Below are 10,234 nucleotides of genomic sequence, written 5' to 3' on the forward strand. Positions count from 1 at the left end.
AGTCTTCAACTTTGTTCTTATTCAACATTGTGTTGGCAGTTCTGGGTCTTTTACTTCTCCACACAAGCCCTACTAATATAAGGTACACCATATGGTACACCTCTCCATATCAACTTTAGGATCAGTTTGTTGATATCCACAAAATAACTTTCTGGGATTTTGATTTGGGCTGCATTATATCTACAGACCAAGTTGGGAAGAACTGACATCTTAACAATATTGAGTCTTCCTATCCTTGAACATGAATATCTCTTCATTTATTTAATTATTTGACTTTGTTCATCAGAATTTTATTCTTTTCCTCATATAGATCTTATACAAAGTTTGTTAGATTTATACCTAAGTATTTCATTTTTAGGGTGCTAATCTAAATGGTATTACATTTTAAATTTCCGATTCCACTTGTGCATTGCTGATATATAGAAAATCAATTGACTTTTGCATATTAACTTTGTATCCTGCAACCTCACTATAACCACTATTAGTGGTTATAACCACTTATTAGTTCTAGGATTTTTGTTGTTGTTGTTGATTCTTTCAGATTTTTACATAGACTATCATGTCATCTGTGAACAAAGTTTTATATCTTCCTTCCCAATCCATATACGTTTTATTTCCTTTTCTTATCTTATTGCATTAGCTAGGGCTTCCAGTACAACACTGAAAAGGAGTGCTGAGAGGGGGAAACCTTTGTTTTGTACCTCATCTTAATGACAAAACTTCAAGTTTCTCATCATTAAGTATGAAGTTAACTTTAGGTTTTTTGTAGATATTCTTTACCAAGTTGAAGAGGTTCCTCTTTATTCCCAGTTTACTGAGAGTTTTTCAGCCAAATGGTAAAGTCTGATTTTTAACATGTACCTATAAATATTAATTATACATGACATGTCAGGATTTGTGCTGATAATGGGAACAGACCCAGGCTTCTTTCCCACGCACTGGTTAAGTCATTGTGAAATTTCCTTCATACACACTCACACACATGTGCTGCACGTGCTCCACTCAGAGGGACTGCCTGCTTCCATTCAGGTTCCAATGGATTCATACCAGGTAGTTTCATTTTCATGGTTCTTTTTAATGATGTCCAAGAATTTCTTGTCCAACAGTAATGTTATGGTTTTTCTTTTGGGGTCTTGCTTCTGTGACATCACCATTTTTAATTTTGCAAGTTTTCTTTTCCATAAATGTGTACTCAGGGATCTCTTGACAGATCTTGCACTCCTTTCATTTATTCCTAACCCTGGCCCATGAGTACACATTGAATTGTTAGTTTCCTGACACATTATTAATATGATGATTACCACTATAGTTTCCCAATAAATAGCTCCAGTTACTTTTGCCTGGGGACAACTTCTTGCTGTAATAGAGACAATTTAACATAAGTATGGGGCTCAGATAAACATCACAGGCTTGACTACAGTTGGACGGACTAGGGCAGGTTGGGACTGCCATCCTCTTCCCTCCCAAAACATTGATTTATTCATTTCATTCTAATACTTTTGGTTGCTCTATGTGCCAGGAATACTGGGGATACAGCAACAAAAGATGGATAAGAAAGTAAAACATCTCTACCTTTAAAGAATTTATTTTCAAGGCAGAAGAAGTTACAAAAAACAAGGTGAAAAGGTACAGAAATAAAATACCAGATATGTTAGCTGGTGATAAGTGCTGTGGTTGAATATAAATAAGGAAATGGGGACAGGGCTGGGGACTTACAGAGAAGGTGACATTTGAGTAAAGACCCAGAGGTAGTAAGGGAGTGAGTTTGTCATCATTTATGGGGGATAATCAGAAGACGAGGGAAGAGCAAGGGTAGAAGTAAGTGATGGAGCTTGCCCGGCACACCCCATGCATAGCAGTGGGGAGAGATGCGGTCAGAGAGGTCAAGGGGATGAGATGGGGAGGGACTCACAGGCCACCATAAAGACTTTGGCATCAACTCAATATGAAGGGATGCCATCAGAGTTCTAATGGAGAGGAGACAGGCTGTAACTCACATTTCAGCAGGACCACTCTGGGGCCATGTAGAGAGTGGATGAAGGGAGAGCAGGCGTGGAAGTAGGTGAGCACTCATTCTCCCTAACCCACTGGCTCCTCCTCCATGTTTTCTGCTACACACAACTTGGGAATGGAGCCCAGTCTGGGGTCCCACCACCAGGTGGTGTCTCCTGTCAAACACAGGTCACGGGATTTCAAAGTCAAGTCCCTTTTCTTCCTCTAAGTTTGCACCTCCAGATGCTAGGCAGACCTGTCCCAAAACAAAACTGTGGGCAGGGTCTATAGAACACCAAAGAGAAATCCTCCTGGATAGACAGAGGGAAGGGGCTCACGGTGCAGCATCTACCATATGGCAGCTTAGGCAAGTTCTAGGCACTTGACATATGTGATTTGATCAAACATCACAACAACCTGTAAGATTCAGAATTGCTGGGGGTTCAAGGTGGACTTTGGTGAGCCATTTCCACCCTTTACCTCTTTCTCCCTCCCGGAGTCTCACTGATCTGAAAAAAAGTGTGGCAAATAATTAAATTGATCATGAAAAGTAGGTAGCTCCCTGGAGAGGTAGATTAGAGGGAACAGTGGACTTCACAATTCAGTCTCCAGCTGAGGCCTCAGGAGCTCACAAACCCAAGATTACACATTTGGTCCCAGGCTAAATGAAGCCCTACCTCAGGGAGCTAACTGTAAGATAAAGGTGGAGCACGCATAAGCTGAAACTTGAAGCCATTAAAACTGTGCTCTGAAGGCTGTCACCATTCTCCCCCTACTGAGGAAGAATGAGTAAAGGTTAAGGAGGAAGAGCTAGACCTTCCTCTTGCTGGATTACCTGGGGCAGGTGGGGGTGACAGAGGTGAATGAGTGAGGTTGGGTTGGAGGGACGTACTTGCGTTGCCTTAAATGCCCATCCGGTCTGGGAGACCCCACCCCTTGTCTTTGAGGTGCTCAAACTTTCATGTGAACGTGTGAGGAAGAAGAGGGGTTCTATCATTCCCACTGTCCCCCACAGGAAGCATTAACTGAAGGTCAGGACAAGATGTGCCTCAGCTGTTGACTGATCCCAGAGGCTGTGAGGGCCAATGACAGGCAGACACATTCTTCCAGCAACAGAGAGATGTGACCAGAGACCTAGGGTCCAGGGTCTGAACTCCCAGACAGGGGAGAATAACTCAGGACCGTGATGACTCACGCACCTTGAATGAGCTCTGGGAGATGGAACATCAGGCCACCCACAGGGGTGCTGAGGTCACTATTAGGATCTAAATGGTCTCCAAAATTCATTTGTTGAAATGCTAACCCTCAGTAACTCAGAGTGTGACTGTATTTGGAAATAGAGTCTTTAAAGAGGTAGTTAAATTAAAATGAGTTTATTAGGGTGGGTCCTAACTGAATAGGACACTAGGACACGGACAGGCACAGAGGAAAGACCATGTGAGGACACGGGGAGAGGACAGCTATTCCAGCCAAGGAGGGAGGGCTCAGGAGGAACCAGCCCTGCAGACACCTTAATCTCGGACTTCCAGTCTCCAGAACTGTGAGAGAATAAATGATGCTTAAGCCACCCCATCTGAGATATTTTTTTATGGCAGCCCTAGCAGACTAGTACAGCTGCCTTGACAATGATACTGGCTCCTTTGGGTCTCTAAGCAGCATTATGGCTCTAATGCCCCAAAAGAGATGGAGCCTTGCATCAACGTGACTCAGAAATAGAGTTGTGTTTGTGAACAGGATTGCGAACACCCTTGCTGCAGTTCTGGTCCTGTGACCTCCACATCTGTTGCCTCCTTCCATCAGCTTCTTCACCCTCTGCCAGGCCACACCCGTCTCCTCCATCATCAGGACTCTAGTTGGGTTCCCCTCCACCCCCTCATCACTGCACATCAAACACGCCATGGCATGACTTCCCTGCAACATGCTGACCCAGCAACACGGTGAAAAGCCTGCCCTTATTCCAAGATTTTGGCAGAATCTCTTTCTCTGGGGCGTGTTCCTTCACTCTTCCCTGGCACTCACGTTTGGATCCTCTTCCATCTGTTAGAACCTGCACTCCCACGTTTTCTGTTTGTGTTCACACAGTCAGAATGGCACATGAGCAGAAGCTGTGCCGCTCCTGTATTCTGCACCCACAGCAGACATTACTAGGTGATCGGTCACTCCCAGCCATTCAGTTCATTCAGGCGTGAAAACTGTTCTCCATGCGTCTTTAGGTGGCGACGCCGATGGATAGGGCAGTGAAGAAGAGAGAAGATGATCAGCCTGTGAGAAGACAGTTGCTGCCCGTGGGTTTCATCTTCTCCTTTAGCAGGAACGCAGACTGCAGACACGTACACGCACACACACGCAGATGAGCCTTGCCTCCAGCGGGAAGACGGGCCTATTTACTGCTTGCTGGTCCCTGGACTTGTTGACTGACCTTCCACACGTCTCCCTTACGTCTGGATTGCCAAGTGAAATTCTACCCTTCGATCGCTCCCTTTGGAAATTCCCTAATTGCCACAGTAAAAACCTCCCTTCCCTCCCCAGCTCTGCTGGCCCTCAGCCTTGAGATTTCCTAATGGAAACCGCTCACTTCTCCTGGACTCCCAGGGGGTAATTAGGAGTCTGGGACTGCAGCTCCCTTGCTCTCCAAAGTATGAAGGCGAAGCCATTGCCAAAACTGCTGTCGATGTCAACGCATCCCTTCCTTGAAGAGAGCATACGAAGGGGTTGTTTCATGTTGACTGTCTCTGTATATTTATTGACTGAAACATTTGCGCTGTTGATTTTCACATTTGTAATTTTAGACCACAGATGCCGAGCATGTTTAATCATAGAGCAAAGCTCACATTTAATGAGAAAAATGTCAAGTATATTGTTATCCACCATAAAAGCTGTGAAAAATATCTCTGCCATCTGCAATGTGCCTTCTGCTGCTGCATCTAAGAATTTTACTAGTAACAATGTGAAATTAACAGTAGGGCAAACATTTAAAAATGGAAACTTGCTGAACTTCCTCCTACGAAACCAGAAAGAAGTACAGACCATCCCTCAAAGTCATGTCCGTATCCCTTGCCCAGATTCCTGCAATAACCTGTGACTGGATCTCTTGGCACCCTGTTCCTCCAAATGCATCTTCAACATTGCTGCCAGAATGATTTTCTAAATTCTAGACCTGGCTGTCTACTCAAACACTTTATATGGTATTTCCTTTCCCCAGCATTGCCAGCTCTGTGACCCAGCTCCTGGCTGTCCTTCCAGCCTCCATAACCACACCCTCATGTTGCCCAGGCCAAGTCACTGATCACTGACTGACCTCACCATACCACGTTGTCTCTGATGGGACACGTTTGACCTCAAATGTCACCTCCTCTGTGACTCCTGCGGGCAGAATCAATTGGTTTTCTCTTTGTGTGCAGGGAGCGACATATGTCCACCTCTATAGGAGGACTTGTCATGTGAAATCCTAACCCTAAGATCAGCGTCTTCCCAGCTCAACTCTGAGCTCCTCTGTTTCAGGGACAGTCTTTCCTCTACGGTCACTGTCCAGCCCAGTCCAGCCCAGCCCCTGCCGCCATGATGCAAGCTTCTATGTTTTGAATTGACTTGGATGATAACAAAGTCACTGTAAAAGGGGCAGGAGAAGTGGATGCGGTTTCCTCCCCAGGAACTTGCTCTTTTGACTCTGGCAATACAAAACCTTGCCATTATGCCGCCCGTGTTTATTTCTAGGGTTTCTCTCTGTATTTTAGCTCTCTCTCGTACTGAAAGAAATGACAGCCCTGTCAGTCAGAGAGCAACTGATCGTGATAAAAATTCTCCTTTTAGACAGTGAGTTCACTTGTTCTTAGGTCATTCTTCACCACAAACTGCAGGCTCATTATACGAGGGGACTGTGGTATCTCTGTGAAGCCACACGCTTAGAAGTTTGTAATTTGCCTCGACAGATGACTCAGGTCTGGAGATTTCACTGCTTATTTGAGCGTGGCTTGGGTGGGGACGTGAGGGTAAACATGGCCTCATCTTGCGCACTGGCACGGATCTGTAGATTCCGGGGAGCAATACCTGTTCTCGGGAAAGATGCCTGCTTCTTGTTTGTGTGCTGGCGAGAAGGAGCAGTTCTCTCCTCTGGGACAGACACCTGCCCGCTCAGCATGTATCAGCCAGCTCTGTTCCTGACACCCCACCCTCCCTCCCTCTGAGTCCCACCAAGACTTCAGTTGCAAGAGATAAACTCACCTTACGTGATTTTCAGCAAGAAAAATGGAACTTTGGTAGGATATTGGGTTATCTCAGGAAACCCAGAGAACGGACGCACTGGCAGGCTTCACGTGGAAGTGGAACCAGGAAACAGCAGGAAATGAACTCCAGGCAGGCTTTCCCTCTCCACCCTCACCCCAGGTCCCACTCTGGCCAAACAGGGCCAGTTCTGAGGTCATAGGTTCACAGACCTCCGTTCAGAGACCAACCAGGTCCTCCCCATCTTCTGATCTCCCAGCATGAACCTAGTTTCTGCCAGGAATCTGATCTCCCAGGAGATAGATGCATGTGATATACAGAGAGCCTGTCCCTGCAGGGGAAAGGGTGTGGACCGCATGGACACCCAAGACGATGGTGGCAATCCATCCCCTCCTATCCTTGCCTTGTACCAAACCTTCTGGAGCAAATAATGGGCAGGTTGACAGGGGAGAACATCTATTCCCACCTGCTCTCCATATCAGTCATGTGGTCTGGCTTGGGGTGAACTATATCCCCTCAAAAGATGTTGGAGTCCCAACTCCCAGTATCTCATTTGGAAATGAGGTCTTTCCAGATGAGGTCAAGTTAAGATAAGGTCTTCCAGTTGGGACTTAATATGACTGACGTCCTTATAAAAAGAGGGAATGTGCAAGCCAAGCATGATTGATGCTTGGTTGTGCTGTCAGACATGTTCCACTAAAATTCTAAAAAGGAAAAAAGCCCTGGAAACAATTCCAGAACAAGCTATATATTATGAATGTCATTAATAATGGTGAGAATGCAAAACTAATTGAGTTGAGGAGACATGGTTCTTTCCTTTTATGGTCAACGTGCAAAACTTTGTGGTGCCTCACCAGATAAACGTTAAGCCCATTATTACACACACACACACACACACACACACACACAAAGAGGAAATGTGGGCACAGAGTGACATGCACTTGCAGAAACCACGTGAGCGTGAAGGCAGATGTCAGCAGAGGGATGCCAGAGATCACCGGCAAACAGCCAGCAGCTAAGGGACAGGCATGAGACAGGTCCTCATCACAGAAGGAAGGAAGCAACTCTGCCAGCACCTTGATCCCAGACTTCCGGCCTCCAGAACTGAGACAGCACATTTCTGTCGCCTAAGCCACTCAGTCTGTGGAGATTTGTCACGGCAGCCCTAGCAAACCAACACACGGCCCTTCACAAAAAAAGAGCCAGGCTGGGCGGGGTTCAGGTGATCTTTCTGATGCCCTCAACTTGGAAGGGGTGAGAATGACTTGGGCACTACCACTGAGGCCATAACTTATCCTCAACACGGATGGTCCCTGAATTGGAGATTTTCCCTACAGGCAGGTCAAGAGGGTTGAGTTTAAGTGTTCAATTACCATATATATATTATATATAATATATATGTAATATAATATATATATATATATATACACATAAAGTATAGACTGAATGATTCCCCTTAAAATTCATACATAGAAATTCTAACTCTAAGGTGATGGTATTTGGAGATGGGGCCTTTGACAGTTGATTAGGTCATGAGGATGAAGCCCTCGTGATGGGGTTAATGCCATTATAAAAGAGACCCCAGAGAGCTAGACACAGTGAGAAGATGGACATCTAAGAACCAGGAAGCAGATCCTCACCAGACACTGAATCTGCAAGAGTCATGATCTTGGACTTCCATCCTCCAGAACTGTGATAAATAAGTGGTGTATTTATATATAATATATGTATGTATATTTACCAGAGAAGTCACATAGAAATAGAGAACTTCAAAATCAAATAAAGCTTTTTGTTTTGAGGAACTACTTTTCTTTTGACCATTTGTATTATTCCTTTTACCCACTGTTCTCTTAGGCTCAGTAGTGGATTTTTATTTGAGACATTTTTCTTTTTGGCAAAATTATTCGTTGGAACCGTTGGTGGAATTCTCTCTTTTTCTGGAAATCAACTAAAAACCCAGGTTGAGAACTGCTCATCTATTAAGCATAATTCAGGCTGAAAGAGGAAAGGGCTGGGTCTGTCCACCGTGCCTGGAACCGTGCTGTCCAAGGTGGCAGCCAATGGCCATGTGTGGCTCTTTCAGTTACAATTAGTTAAAATTGAATGGACTTCCTCAGTCACACCAGTCAGGTGCTCATCAGCCACAGGTGGCTGCCTCATCACAGAGCTTGGCTGTAGAGTGTTTTTGTCCTTGAGGACAGCTCTGTCATGCAGTACTTACTGCTCAGGAGAAGCAAATGCTGGAGTACAAAGACATGACCCTCCAATTCCAGCTCTGCAATTTCCTGATCATTTGCCTCACCTGAGGCAAAATGTTCTCTGTTTTTGAGCTTTTTATTCCCTTCCTACTAAAAGAGAAAGAAAAACAGCTTTTTCCCCTAATGGACTTGACTTGGGATTGAAAGGAAATGGATGAAATTGGTTTAGTGCAACAGATATGAACCAGACATTGTAGACAAAGACATAACACATCCTCCTAGCCTCCTGGGGCTTGCAGCCACATAGAGACAGACAAGGTTTTAAAAGAATTCTAATACAGGCAATAACAAATATGTGTGAGATATTAAGATAGGATGAAATGATGACACAGAGATGGAAGGATTCCTTGGAGGGCTGTGCAGGCATTTGCAGAAGACTCCATCTAGGAAGTGTTTCTAAAAGAGACAGTGTTGAGGATTAATAGGAGTTTGACAGGCAGATAAGGTGCCCCCTAGTTTTCTGGTATGGAATATATACAGTAAAATCTAGATCTCTCCTTTCCTACACTATTCCTTTCCTGTGTTTATGGATCTAATTAAGGAAGCATTCAAACTTTGTTTTCCAGAACACACTATTCAAACAACATCTTGAATGAAAATGTGATATATAAAAAAAATGTTAAAAAGATGCTGGGGATTCTACTTCTGGCCAACACGGGGTAACAGATGTCGTATTTATCCTCCTGACTGGAAAAAAAATAACAAAATTTAAGAAATAACAGCTTTCAAGATACCTGACAACACTTAAGAAAAGACAGTGATCACCAAGAAACAGGAAACAGATTAGATGAGACCTGAAATTGTAGCAGCACACAGGGAGTGACCCAGGTGCCAGAAGACTCCATAATTTGAGGAGACAGAGCTGAGAGGCCAGTTTGTTAGACAGTCAGAGTTCACAGGACAGAGTGCAGGAGGGAGAGAGAGAGAGATCTGCAAAGGCTCCCCTAGGAGTATTCACAAGTACTGATCTCTGAATTAATGTGAAGACATTACCTGAGGCCAGGGTTAAGAACCCGGTAATCCCAGTAATGATCATGGGGAACACTGCCGGAACTCACCCACCAGCCAGATGGGAAACTTCAAATATCACGGGGGTAGCGTACTCAGAAGGATGTGCCAGGGTCCAGCACATGTGGGCTCTGCTCTGGTCCATGCCCTGGCTGGGAGGGGCCAGCCTGAGGTCACATGCACAGGCCCTGGTGGTCAGCAGCATGCCATCCTTCCTTGGTCCTGCCTAAAAAAAAAAAAATTAAATAATTTTAGTTTTCAAGCAGCTCAACTTTTTCCTAGAAGAAGGTTGCAGAATATTTATGAGAATACAAAAATATCCAGTCCTCAACAAGGTAAAATTCACAATGTCTGCACTGTGAACAAGATTCCCAGGCATTCAGAGATGTCAGAAAATACCTAATAAGGAGGAAACACCACCAGTGAGAATGGACCCAGAAAGGACACACATGTAAGAATTATCAGACAAAGATATGAAAAGCTATTATAAATGTGTTCTGTATGTTCAAAAACTTAGAGCAAAATAGGACAGGTATTTCCAAAGACACAAGCTGAATTACTGGAGATGGAAACTGTAACATCTGAGACTGATGATGTACCACATGGAATTAATGGCATACTAGGCATTGTAGAAGAAAAGATGAGTGAACTTAAAGATGCAGAAACAGAAAATTTCCAAAATAAAACATATAGAGAAAAAAGAATAATAATAAAGAGATGGAGGGAAGCTCAGTGCACTGTGACACGAGTCCAAG

This window comes from Aethalodelphis obliquidens, unplaced genomic scaffold (assembly GCF_003676395.1).
Source record: "Aethalodelphis obliquidens isolate GAN/ISIS:26980383/991018 unplaced genomic scaffold, ASM367639v1 scaffold27, whole genome shotgun sequence".
In the NCBI taxonomy this organism is placed as follows: domain Eukaryota; kingdom Metazoa; phylum Chordata; class Mammalia; order Artiodactyla; family Delphinidae; genus Aethalodelphis; species Aethalodelphis obliquidens.